The sequence below is a fragment of the Amphiura filiformis genome, chromosome 4 (genome assembly GCF_039555335.1).
Source record: "Amphiura filiformis chromosome 4, Afil_fr2py, whole genome shotgun sequence".
Classification (NCBI taxonomy): domain Eukaryota; kingdom Metazoa; phylum Echinodermata; class Ophiuroidea; order Amphilepidida; family Amphiuridae; genus Amphiura; species Amphiura filiformis.
Window position 1 is genome coordinate 74,188,900 of NC_092631.1, and position 14,461 is coordinate 74,203,360.

At 38.0% G+C, this 14,461-nt stretch overlaps 1 protein-coding gene across 1 annotated transcript in view; it reads right to left on the minus strand.

Annotated features, from left to right (window-relative positions):
• The window catches only part of LOC140151408 (uncharacterized), a 35,101-nt gene extending 25,481 nt beyond the window's left edge, over positions 1-9,620 (minus strand). The window contains 1 exon segment of the mRNA XM_072173737.1: positions 9,524-9,620. The gene's annotated coding sequence lies outside the window, so the exon portion shown is untranslated.
• Positions 9,621-14,461: the final 4,841 nt, after the last annotated feature.

The window sequence follows — 14,461 nt, forward strand, 5'->3', positions numbered from 1 at the left end:
CAAGGCAATGCGTTTTGAACTGGTGCACTGATGTTGAGGAGCCGGGGTCTTTGTGCGAGAATTTTTGTCCTGATTTTATATTTTTTATTGTCTTATCTTATACCTACCTAGACTAATTGTATGGGCGGAGCCATAGGCGGAGAGCCATACTTTAATTTTGTTTTGCAATATTTGTTCGCACGTTTAAGGGTTTATCTAGCCACTGTGTAGATTGAAAGTTGCAGGGTATATAGTATGTAATCGAATGAAGAAGTAGACAGATTTTCTATAATAATATGTGTTCAGGAGAGGAGATATTTAACAAAAACAAAAACACCCACGTCCGTCAAATGCACGAATAAGAATACGTGTATAGTATAGGCCTATCCACCATTGGGGAATTGCCGCAGCTGATTAGAGTCGTTCATTTCGTGCGGTACATGATTAGAGTCGTTCATTTCGTGCGGTAAATAGCGGGCAATGGGTGTATTTTTTGTTTGCTTTTGTGCTGCTTTTTGGAAACACTCGCGTTCGCTATAAAGCGTTAATTTGTTTGCACAGACCTAGTCTCCTACACAGCCAATTTGTGTCGGGCGATCCAAACAAACATCGTGATAGCCACATAGCCCCTACAGTCTGGCCCGAGGCACAGACTATCAAGTGTTTGTTTACCAGTGACCTTCAATAAAATCGATACTGTAGTACAAACATGCTATATACAGGGTGTCCCTGAAAGAACTGTATCGTCAGAAACTTAATTGTTTGGGTATTTTAACGCCAACAAAACTAAATACTTGGTGTGGTTGAGCAATAAATCATGAATTTTGACAAAAAGACGAAATATTAAGATTAGAAATTTAATAACGTGGCATAATCACTGCGCATCATAATTTTTACTTCATTTACTGTATAAAACATACATCTTTTGACTCATTATGACACCAGATTTTTTTTCTTTTTTGAGAAATAAAAATCCTTCCAAACTTTACATAGAGCCAAAAATTTACAAGATTAAATTTTTTATTTTGGCATAACAATTTAGGGAATTTTGTTTTTGTTTGTTAACGTTTGTTTTAATACGCAATCACTCGGGCACACCCTTTCCAACGAAAAATGAAAACTTTAATCTCAACATTTAATTTTGAGCATGGAGAAAGGAAATTTTCTTCCCATTTTCCCCTTCTGTTTTTTCTTCTCTTTTTTTTCATTTTGCTTTTCACCTTTCCACATTTTTTCTTCTCAGACAACCCTTGTTTACCAAAAGTAATAAATTTTATTTAATTAATGACGACACAGCATTCTGTCATCCCTGTCTAGCCCCGCTCCAAAGGTTTGACCTGGTTGTTAAACCGGCGCAGGCCAGATGTCAGAACTGCAAAAATCAAATGCAGCAAGGTAGAGGTTGTAATATCGTGCACATAGCTACATATACCTTGCTGTGTATAGTGAACAGAGCACGTGTATTTTGCTCACTGGCAATTGGTACAAACAGAAGGTATCAATAAATGGGACAGTATGAATGGATCATTTTGAAGTTTATGTTGTGATGAAGTTTGGAAGTCAACATGTGCGATGATGCGAGTATTAGGGAACAAACCAAAAGATCAATGACGCCCTATAAACGAAGTTTCGTTTAGGGGTGAGGGGGAAAAATACTCGATTACGTTTGTACAAAACCATCGGTCTGAAAAATGTGTCATTATTATTATTATGTCAAAATTTTCAACATTTCATTATTACGTTTCTGGCAGGGAGGGAGGGGGTCGGCTGAGAAATGAAACTAGTTACGTTTATAGGACGTCATCGATCTTTTGGTTTGTTCCTTATAGGGTCTACAGGGCTTTTAACAACATGGTGTATCGCCTAAACTTGGTCAGTTGTATTTGTAGTTGATGTTCTTACAGAGCTGAATAGATTTTGGGGTCATCCAAGGTCACCCAGGGTTCATCTGAGGTCAAATGACTAAAAACTGTCATATGGGCACGAAACTTGGTGGGTATAGTCAACACTTAAGAGTAAAATGTTTGGAATGTCATTTCGGGTTCATCCGAGGTCACCCAGGGGCATCTGAGGTCAAATTACTAAAACTGTTATATGGGCACGAAACTTGGTGGGTATAGTCAACATTTAGAGTCAAATTATTGGAAGGTCATTTCGGTGTCATCCGAGGTCACCCAGGGGTCATCTGATGTCAAATTACTAAAACTGACATAACAGCATGAAATTTGGTGAGTACAGTCAACATTAAGAGTCAAATGTTTGGAAGGTCATTTTGGGGGTAATCCAAGGTCACTTAGGGGTCATCTGAGGTCAAATGACTAAAATCTGTCGTATGGGCATGAAACTTGGTGGGTACAGTCAACATGCTTGCTAGAAAACTGTCTATACATACAAAAACTTCCAACACACGGCTCGGGTTGTTTTGGTAAAGCAATACAACACCTGTTGTGAACTCGACACCACGAGGGGATATCCCATATCCCAACCCGTGCTCTGGGCATCTTGTAAAACATAAACATTACACAGCTGTGCGGCCTATTACATTTCCATATTATTTCCTTCTTTAATCACCCCACACTCCCCATCCACCATCCAGGCTTCGCCCATACAGGGTTCTGAAAAGAAACTCACATCTAAACACAACCACTACCAAACCATCACCCAACAACCTTACACACCAACCGCGTATGCCGAAAACCGCGCAACCCGAGAACCGCTCTAGTTACCTATCAAATTAAAGCTCTTGATTAGTGCTTTTAAATAATATCAAACCCTTCAATGTAGCATGTAGCCTTCATGAGTAATGACATTTTATATATCAAAAAGTGACGGCTGGGAGCCGACAACCCGATATGGAGGACACAATATATGTAAAAAATACACCATGCATGCGTCATTTATATGCTGAAACTCCTTTGAAGTATTCAAATACCTTGTTTCATATTATTTATTTATTTGTTTTAAAGAACAATCTGGTTATTATATTGAAGTAAACAGCTAATTTTAATCAGTATTTGACCTTATTGGAGTAAGATTAATATTAGGCCTACACAATGTGTAGTACACATGGTAATGTATGATCTGTGTATTCACAACTCACGAGTCATCTATTACATGTACATACATTTCCTGTCAGATACCATGCAGTTATACATGCTATTGAGTACATATACTTGGGACTGAGAAATGATGATATTTTAAAACATCAAATTTCATGAAATTTATGCATGTGTTCGAGTATGGACTCGCATAATTCAGGGTGCACATTATATCAAAGGTTTTTTATGAAAAAACTACAAAAGATGGATGCTACTACAAAAGACTTTCAACAGAGGCAATTGTGCACCAAAAGAAAGTGTTCTGTATGTAGGGGTTGACTTACAGGAACATCCAAGGCATCCACAAATTGATTTGAAACCAGTGGATGAGTGCGACATTATATGTGTTCAATTTCATCAAGTATATAGGATCGTGAGTCTCGGCATACTAGTTCTTACACCATGATAATTAGCAGGTGAATTTATTTCTTATGTTCAAATACTTCAGTGTTTATCATTATACCATGTTCAGACAAGTTTAAATCATTTTATAGGTACATGCTGTTAGAATTAATTAACCACACATTAATTTGTTTATAATTTGACATGAATTTTACCGTGCTGCAAAGAAGCTTGCACATCGGAAAAACTATAACAGATAGGTATAGGCAAGGTATATATATTTAAAAAGCTCTTGGTCTGAGCAATTCAAAAATGGTGTCTTTTTGGACAGGGGGCATAACAGTAAAAAAAATTGGTAAAGTCAATTGTCAAAAAAAAATTATGAAAAGTATGCTGATTGACTTTAATTATTTCTGTTACACTTCACCCTACCTTCAAAATAACAGCATTTTTGTAATCCTTGGGAAATTTCCTTTCAGAAAATGTATACTTTTCATATACTGGGGTAACTAGAAAACTGAAATAATAATTTAATACGAAAATTGGCGCAATTTGGAGGGGACAAATGTTACCCACTCTTGTGGACCGAGAAATGCACCAGTTCAAAACGCATGGCCCTATTCATAGCTACGCTTGAACCGCTGGAATACATGGATTACGCCATTGTTGTAGCCGAGAGAGCAAGCGTGAGGTCTGGACACTTTTCGTGTTCTGGACACAAATTTGTCATAAATATATTGCCGATGTCCAGTATTTAAAGGGGGACTCCGGCAATCATAACATTATGCCTTATATGTTAGAAAAATAATTATCAAGCACGAATCACATTGTTTTATTTAAAACAAACTCATATTGACCATAAAACCGAATAAAACAGTCGGCTCTCAACACGCGATATTCAAAATTCCCGCGCCGAAATTGTCTAAGTGCAATGACGTAATGGTTATATGTGTTCAATTGTCGTCAGCCTTCATTGTATACTGGGACGTCATTGCACTCGGCGCCCGGGAATTTTGAATATCGCGTGTTGAGAAACGGATGTTTTTATTCGTTTTTATGGTCACTACGAGTTTGTTTTAAATAAAACCATGTGATTCGTGCTTGATAATTATTTTTCTAACATATAAGGAATAATGTTTTGATTGCCGGAGACGTCCTTTAAGGGCACTTTTTACATACAGGTACATTTGCTTGTGATAGGGTAGATTCGATAGCTGTACAAATTGTACAAAATATCAATTTCATACTGACCTCAAATTGTTTACAAAAATATATTTTTCCAGACGTTGTCATTGTATCCAGTTGTTTGACGTTTAGGTTAAATCCACCGCCACGCATAGCCATTTTATATCCACCTGTTTAATAGTTTTGTGTCGCATAAGAGCCGAAGGACATCTGACTAAGGCTACTGACAATAGCCCCGATTAGCCCGGTTACTGTCCTCGCTGTGTGTTAGTCAAGTATGCATGGTACACCATAGGTCATATGGTTTTAGACTACCTTCACGATTGGCCTATACACTGCGCTATATAATTCGGCACATATAAATCAAAATTATTGTCAGTTTTTGACTCAAGACGCAAGCTAGTATTTCAAAGCGCAAGCCAGCGACTATCATATCTGTTAAAAATATATATTCAAGTGCAAGGAACCACATGATGCACATCTGGTTTCTTAATACGAAATCATTTACGGGAGATATTCATCATTTTCAAACCCGGTATCCAAAGATTTATCGTCTGAATATCAATCGCGCATAGCACATCCACGTGTATCGATCCTGTGTATTCATTTCAGTGTCTCTTGCTGTATAGTGTAATTATTAACCGGGCGATGTCGGTGTGTGCTGTGGTGCTGAGTCTCACTGACACATAAAGGCGCAGGATTGGTCATTGCACAAATAGCCTTCAATTGCAAGAAAGTGTGCAATTTGTATAAATAGCACAAATTGCACAAATAGCCAGTTGCTTAAGCAATTTTCACAAATTGCATAAATAGCCACAGGTGTTGCAATTTGTGGAATTTATGTCAGTAAATTGCACGAATAGCCTACAGTTGCAGGAAAGTGTTGCAATTTGTGCCATTTATGTCAGTCAATTGCACAAATTGCCTACAGTTGCAAGAAAGTGTGCAATTTGTACAAATAGCCATGCGCGTAAGTAATTTTTACAAATTGTAGAAATAGCCACAGGTGTTGCAATTTATGCAATTTATAAAAGCAATGAGGACAATATCTGAGTTGCTTCCAGTAAGTGCTATTTGTGCAATTTGTGCAATTGGTGGAAAGAACATTTAAGGAAGGAATGATACGTACGAGGATGTTTATAAGCAAAAAAAATCCGTCAACCACCCTAACTACGGTTACACTCAACGTTTCCGGGCTCGCGCTGCGCCATTTCTTTCGAGAACCGCTTTCATATCATCATCATCATCATCATCATCATCATCATCATCATCATCATCATTATCGTCCTCCTCCTCATCATCATCATCATCATCATCATCATCATCATCATCATCATCATCATCATCATCATCATCATCATCATCATCATCATCATCATCATCATCATCGGAGTCATCATCATCCTAGGCATCATATCGAGTCGTCATCATCATCCTAGGCATCATCATTATAGTCAAAAGCTGCGTCGGCAGTGTGATGATATTATATACAATTCATCATCCTGAATCTGAGGCATCGACGCAGCTCTGTCCCATTGCTTTCGAGAACCGCCTTATTACAAACCGAGAAAATTTAAGGAAGAATGATACGACGAGGATGTTTAGAAAGAAAAAACAAGTCCGAAAACCGCCCTAACACTAACACTAAACTTTTCGGGGCTGCCTTAATCATCATCATCATCATCATCATCATAATTATCATTATCATCATCATCGTCGTCAACATCATCATCATCACCATCATATTCATCATATTCATCATTATTGGAATCATCATCATCCTAGGCATCTTATCGGAGTCATCATCATCCTAGGCATCATCATTATAGTCAAAAGCAGCTGCCGGCAGTGTGATGATATTATATACTGAATCTGAGGCATCGCCGTCTTATCATCATCATGGTCATCATGATAATCCATGTCTATATCATGCGATGCATCGTCATCAACAAAATTTCACTGTTGATTTAGCTCTTATTCCTGCTAAATAGGGTAATTAGACTCCCAAAATAGCGCTGTCCCATTGCTTTCGAGAACCGCCTTATTACAAACCGAGAAAATTTAAGGAAGAATGATACGTACGAGGATGTTTAGAAAGAAAAAACAAGTCCGAAAACCACAGTAACTACGGTAACACTCAACTTTTCGGGGCTCCCCTAATTTCAATATCGCTAATAAAATGACACCTTCATTCATTTTGTCATTATGCTTAGGCTTGGTTGGGGGGAATGCTAATACACAAAATTTCCCGTTGATTTAGCCCTTATTCCAGCTAATAGCGTAATCATCGTCGTCATCATCATTATCATCATCGTCCGCCGTCTACATCATCATAATCATAATCATCATCATCATCTTCATCATCATCATCATATTCATCATTATCGGAGTCATCATCATATATGCATCATATCGGAGTCATCACCATCCTAGGCATCATCATTATATCCAATCATCCGAGTCATACTTAATTTGAGGCATCGGCATCTTGTCATCCTCATCATCATTAAGATTTTTACGGCAAGTCCTGCCGGCGAGAAGTTCAAAATTGCATAAATTGCACAAGTTGCTGACGGCTAGAAGGGACTTGGCGATCAATGTCATAATTGCTTATATAGTCGGCACGTTAAAGCCCTTTCCACCAATTGCACAAATTGCACAAATAGCGATCATTGGAAGCAACTAGGATATGAGAAAAATAATCTAAGTTCAAAATTGCATCAATTGCACAAATTGCTGACGGCTAGAAGGGACTTGGCGATCAATGTCATAATTGCTTATATAGTCGGCACGTTAAAGCCCTTTCCACCAATTGCACAAATAGCGATCATTGGAAGCAACTGGGATATGAGAAAAATAATCTAAGTTCAAAATTGCATCAATTGCACAAATTGCTGACGGCTAGAAGGACTTGGCGATCAATGTCATAATTGCTTATATAGTCGGACGCGTTAAAGCCCTTTCCACCAATTGCACAAATTGCACAAATAGCGATCATTGGAAGCAACTAGGATATGAGAAAAATAATCTAAGTTCAAAATTGCATCAATTGCACAAATTGCTGACGGCTAGAAGGGACTTGGCGATCAATGTCATAATTGCTTATATAGTCGGCACGTTAAAGCCCTTTCCACCAATTGCACAAATTGCACAAATAGCGATCATTGGAAGCAACTGGGATATGAGAAAAATAATCTAAGTTCAAAATTGCATCAATTGCACAAATTGCTGACGGCTAGAAGGGACTTGGCGATTATAGTCGGCACGTTAAAGCCCTTTCCACCAATTGCACAAATTGCACAAATAGCGATCATTGGAAGCAACTAGGATATGAGAAAAATAATCTAAGTTCAAAATTGCATCAATTGCACAAATTGCTGACGGCTAGAAGGGACTTGGCGATCAACGTCATAATTGCTTATATAGTCGGCACGTTAAAGCCCTTTCCACCAATTGCACAAATTGCACAAATAGCGATCATTGGAAGCAACTGGGATATGAGAAAAATAATCTAAGTTCAAAATTGCATCAATTGCACAAATTGCTGACGGCTAGAAGGGACTTGGCGATCAATGTCATAATTGCTTATATAGTCGGCACGTTAAAGCCCTTTCCACCAATTGCACAAATTGCACAAATAGCGATCATTGGAAGCAACTAGGATATGAGAAAAATAATCTAAGTTCAAAATTGCATCAATTGCACAAATTGCTGACGGCTAGAAGGGACTTGGCGATCAATGTCATAATTGCTTATATAGTCGGCACGTTAAAGCCCTTTCCACCAATTGCACAAATTGCACAAATAGCGATCATTGGAAGCAACTGGGATATGAGAAAAATAATCTAAGTTCAAAATTGCATCAATTGCACAAATTGCTGACGGCTAGAAGGGACTTGGCGATCAATGTCATAATTGCTTATATAAGTCGACACGTTAAAGCCCTTTCCACCAATTGCACAAATTGCACAAATAGCGATCATTGGAAGCAACTAGGATATGAGAAAAATAATCTAAGTTCAAAATTGCATCAATTGCACAAATTGCTGACGGCTAGAAGGGACTTGGCGATCAATGTCATAATTGCTTATATAGTCGGAACGTTAAAGCCCTTGCCACCAATTGCACAAATTGCACAAATAGCGATCATTGGAAGCAACTAGGATATGAGAAAAATAATCTAAGTTCAAAATTGCATCAATTGCACAAATTGCTGACGGCTAGAAGGGACTTGGCGATCAATGTCATAATTGCTTATATAGTCGGCACGTTAAAGCCCTTTCCACCAATTGCACAAATTGCACAAATAGCGATCATAGGAAGCAACTAGGATATGAGAAAAATAATCTAAGTTCAAAATTGCTTATATGGCCAGTACGTTAAAGCCCTTTGAACCCTTGTCTTTTGCATTTACTTCTAGCTATTTGTGCTATTTGTACAATTTATATATGTGGCGAAATGTAAAATTTCCCTATACCTTAAGTATAGGAAATTTACTAAAACAACCAATCCTGCGCCTTTCTCCACTGACACTGGTCACTGACACTGCACTCATCAGCTCATGACATCATGATGATGATCATTTAATAAATATTCAAATTCTTCATAATATTGGGTACCTTTCCAACGCAGCACAAAGCCTCCAAGGTGCTAAATTTTATTAAAACAAAAAACAACGTCCAGTAGATGGTAATTTAATTCCGGGGAATTTCCCCCGTACTACGGCTGCTGCATCTCGCTGTATGCATGGTGGTGGTTGTACCACGGTACAAAGCCATTGAAGCCACACACCATTTTTGAATTGTGAGCGTAAATAAGCTTATCAATATACACCACAATGCATGATTTCTAAACACATTTCTTACCCAAAAACTAACAAGGTATAATGCTTAAAATATTGAATTACAATTTAAACTTACTTTTAAGTCATTTTGATAGTTAAATTAGGATGAAACCGCGTAGTAAATCTCGTCTTCATATTGATAAACAATCTTCCACGCAGGAACGCCATCTTTGATACCAATTCCAAGGTCATTCAGCATCCAATTATATATTTAAATTAGCAGGCGGGGCATGACCAAATATGGAAAAACTAACTCCTGCAATAATAATTTTATAGCTCTCAAAATTAAAACAGAGGGCGCTATGCTAACAATAATTGCCACTGTCTACATAGCGGGCGCGTTGAGACTTGTTTTACCGCTGTCAATCATTTTACTCCCACGCATATTGTCAGCAGCGAACTTTTTATTCAAACAAAAAGAAACAAAAGTGACCCTAAATGTTGGTACGTTGTAGAACTCGGAACAAGTAAAGAATTAAATCACTACAAATGCTCATAATTAGAGTAATAATGTGCAAGTGCCATTTTGACAAAGTCATTTTAACAAAAGTGCATCGTGTAATTATTTAGGGACCGTTCACAAACACTTGTGGGGGGGCTGATGCAAAAGGGGGGGCTGAAAAGTTGGCCTCCTAAGGGGGGGCTCTGAAAAAATCGACCACAAATTTTCCGGGGAAAATTGAGTTTAGGCATATATGCTTTTCTATGGGGTTGACCCATAATTTTCATGTCAAAAAGGGTTTTTTTGCTCTTCACTTTTTTCAAACGACCGAAAAAAATTGGGTCAACCTTTTCGGGCTGTTGAGGAAGGGGGCGGCAAAATTGAATTTTCTTCAGCCCCCGGGGTAGGAGCGGCTACGGTACGCCACTGCAGCATGCCCAGTAGGCAGTAGGCCTAGCCTAAATTATTTTGCCCACAAAAATTGTACACAAGATGCATCTCTTGAACTTGCTTTTTGCAAGTGATGTTGATTCTTGAAAAATGATGAGAGTGGTGTCCCGGAGCTGAGTGATGCGGGCCTATATCATTCAACTTGTCCATTGCCCCGGATGTCCATTGTCCACCCACTAATTATTTTGCCCACAAAATTGGGCACAACATGAGGCCAAAAAAAAAAAAAGGTTCGTCTCAAAGCTTGCGCGCGCGTTTGTAAAATCCCACGATTTGACAATAAAGAAATGCGGAAATTTTTTTATTTCAAAAAAAAATTTTTTTAGTTTTTTCCCGAAAAAATCGGGCGAAAATCAGACTTTTTTCTCAAAATACCATGAAAAAAGTCGGGAATAAAAATAAAAAAATCGCATTTCGCATTTGTTTTAAATTTCTCGTGAGCTTTGAGACAAATCTTTTTTTTTTTTTGCCTAATAATGATGAGAGCGATGTCCCGGAGCTGAGTGGTGTATCTTTTCTTAAATTCAGTTTCTGACTTCGGAGCAGGAATAAATATCAGTCCACAATGTTATAGGAAGCTAAAAATTTAAAACCCGAGCACACTACATGTACCTGAAAAATTCATTGAGCCCACGACCTTCCGATCTCTAGACGGACGCAATGCACATAGGCTAAACGGTGGTTAAAACTGGGTCTCATTGAAACTTAGCCCACTCAAGTACCGGTATCTGTTTTGCTTTTTTGAGCGTGTACAGCATAGGTAAGTTATTATAGGCCCTAATAATTATAAAGATAAGATAATAATTTCCTGGAATCAATATATGTCTAAAGAATCCACGGTTTGTTGTTTTATGTAGTTAAAAGGGCATTTAGTGCCCCTCTGACAAAAAAATGAAAGTGAAAACTAGGAGGGCAAAGGAAAAGAAAAAGGGCTAGGAGCCCCTTTTCTACCAAAATTCAGCCCGATCATGGGCCAAAATAGTGTAAAATACAACATTTTTGCTTTGCTTGCTATCATATGAAGATAGAATTCAGTGCATAGGAAGAAAATAATTAATACCTCCAGTTAAAAACATCTTTTCGTGTAATATGTATTTTTTCTTTATGTTTATGATTTTTTTTATTTTGACTATGTAGGCCTACTGAAGATAGCAAATACATCGAGTTTATATAAGACAAAAGATAATTTCTTACGTACTGAATCATCGTTGTTTCTTTTTTTTTTTTTTGGTGTTTTTTTAATATCAGCCATGTTTTTTTATTTTTGTTATCTTAATGTTTTTGCTTCATGTTCCTGGTAATCTCTGCTATATAAGTGCCGTTTTAAATAGTGGTCAGCTTTGTCATTTAGCATTTCTTATAGCTTTGCATTCGGCCCATTGGCTATTTTTTTCTAAGCTCGTGGTAAATTAGTATAACCTATTGCGTACTGAATCATCATCTAACGCGTGTTAGGCAATGTTGTTTTGGAGCATTATTATTTTTCATGTTTTTCGCTTTGCTTGCTATCTTCTGAAGATAGCATATAGGGCCTACGAAGAAAATAATTAATACCTCCAGCGGAATCTGTTAAACAACATCTTTTCGCGTATTTATTTTTTTTTCTTTATGTTGAATGATTTTTTGTGCCCCAGAAATTCTATTTTGCCCCCCCCCCCCGCCGACAAAGAAAGCTGGCCACGCCCTGTCAAGATGTAACCATTCTTTCCCGTGCTCTCTACCCACCTTTCAGCCACCACACACTTTGTTTCTTTCACCTAGGATCCCATCCCAAGTTGTTGGATGGTTTACCTGAAAATGTTGTCTATTGTTCCACATTGTCTGCCTTCGAGGCTGCAGTTAAGGCGTGGGGTATGGGCGAACTTGAAGTACAGGTATCTGGAGAGGGAAAGCAACGAGTTACCCCAAATCACAGCGGCAGGTAGTGCTAGTGACTGGGCCGCCGAGTTCGAATATGTATTTATTTTGGAAGGTTCGTGTAAACTTGTTTTAAATTTTGGGGCGTTTTTCCAAAATTTGATATTTTTGGTGATATTTCAAAAAAGCTTTCACATCACAGACCTATAACTGCATACCAGTTTGAAGATTACGTTTCTGACAGTAACATTGTCTTAGACCCCAGTGCCAGTGTTGATTCCGGGGTTGTGATGTGCCCTGAGTAATTTAATTTAATTATTTAGCTTTGTTTGCAAGCTGAAAGTATTTAATGAGATGGGAAACCACCTTGCACTTGCAAGAGTTGGTGTGTAAAGTCATTTTGGGATCCCCCCCCCCAAATTTTTATTTTATTTTTATTATAAACAAAGTCAGATCTATGTTTGGAACTTGGAAACCCCCAGTTCAGTGTATTGCACCATAGGAAACCCCCAGGAAGTGATGTAGTGTGAAAGGTTAATGTGTATTTATAATTAATCTTGGGAAATCCCAAGCTTGCATCATCTGTTGTGAAGATGTGAATGAAGTAATGGTTTATTAATAGATGATGGGTTTTGCATGAATACTGGTATAAAAGCTGGAGGCTTGAGTTTGGACTTTACAGAATGTCATGGGAGATTGCAAAACTCCACATGTGTGTGTTGGTCTTCGTGCTTCAAAAAAGAAGTACATTTTAACCAGCTATTGAGCTATTTTAAATTAAAATGTATTATACAGCAACGAAGGAGATTTATTAGTACGCGAATGTGCTCCCGGGATGTGCTCCTCCTCATCAAAGGATTAAAGTTCTTCTGTCGACTTGCTGGAGTCTGGTATTTTAAAACAACACATCTGTCAAACACAGTGGAGCTGTGTTAAAGAAGCCTGCATCCTGGAGAAAGAGTAATTGGTGAAAGAAACACCATTTTTGGAGAAAGTAGCGCAAGGAGGTAAATATTTGGAGAAAGCAAGGAGATCATTTTTTGGAGTAAGCAGCACCATTTTTGTGTGAGTATTTTATTCGCAAGGATATTTATAAACGCAAGTGTACAATGGACTCTGATTTTCGCAGGACAAGTGATTAAGGATATTTACATCAGCCGTCCAAAACATTGTAAGAACTCTGTTATCTTCAAGAAGAAATGCTAGCTAAGTACTAATTAGTTAAAGGAGTGATTACTATTATTTGATTATTTTTGTATGTGCATTTGTTGTCATATACGGTATTGTACCAAATCATATTTTGCTTTCAATTAAAGACTTAGATTTTGTTAGCTTAATCAAACAGTGTATTTGTGTTGTGCATTCGTGTGAGTTCGGGTAAAAGGTGATTTTGGCCTTGAGTCAAGTACGACTCGTAACAGGGGTTCATTCTGACTTGACTCTAAGGTCTACCGTTTGTAGACCAAGAATTTTAACACTTATTGCATGTGTTGCTGAACAGTCAACCCCCGCAAATATGACTTTCTTGCTGTACTGCTGACCAATGCACGATCCTTGGTTAAAAAGATGGATGAGATGGAAACCATGCTTAAACTTGAGAATATTGATGTCGGAGTAATCACAGAGTCTTGGTTTCACCCAGAATTACCTTGCTCCATGTCATAGTGGTTACAATCTGTTCTCCCAGTGTCGTGATACTAAGGAGGCGGTGTTGCGGTTTATGTTAGATCACACATATCTGCCATGCATATTACAGACATAACAGTCCCTGATGAATTTGAGTGTGTTTGGGTATTGCTTGAACCTCAAATGTTACCGAGGGATGTTTCTGTTATAGCTCTTTGTGCAGTGTACATTACCACCGACTCCCCCATCAACATCTTCTTCGGCAACACTGAATTAATGGACTTGTTACATGTTAAATATCCGGACATTAGTTTCGCCATCTTAGGTGATTTCAATAGAATGAACATTAAAGCAATATTATAACATTTTCAAACAAAATAGATTAGCATTTCTTTGCCATAAAATGTTAGCTTTTACTGTCAGATATATCCCCTTTATTTTTGAGCCGAATAACTACGGCAAAGCAAAGAAAATTGAATTTACTACCAGCGCACATGTCGCCAATACGTACCACTCCTTCGGTCATGTTGTGGTACGACCCTTTGTTGTGTATATCTCCCTTCATCTTGTGCACGGAATCTTGGCGCCATATTCGACTCCAACCTCTGCATGAAGGATCATATTGACAGTATCTGCAGG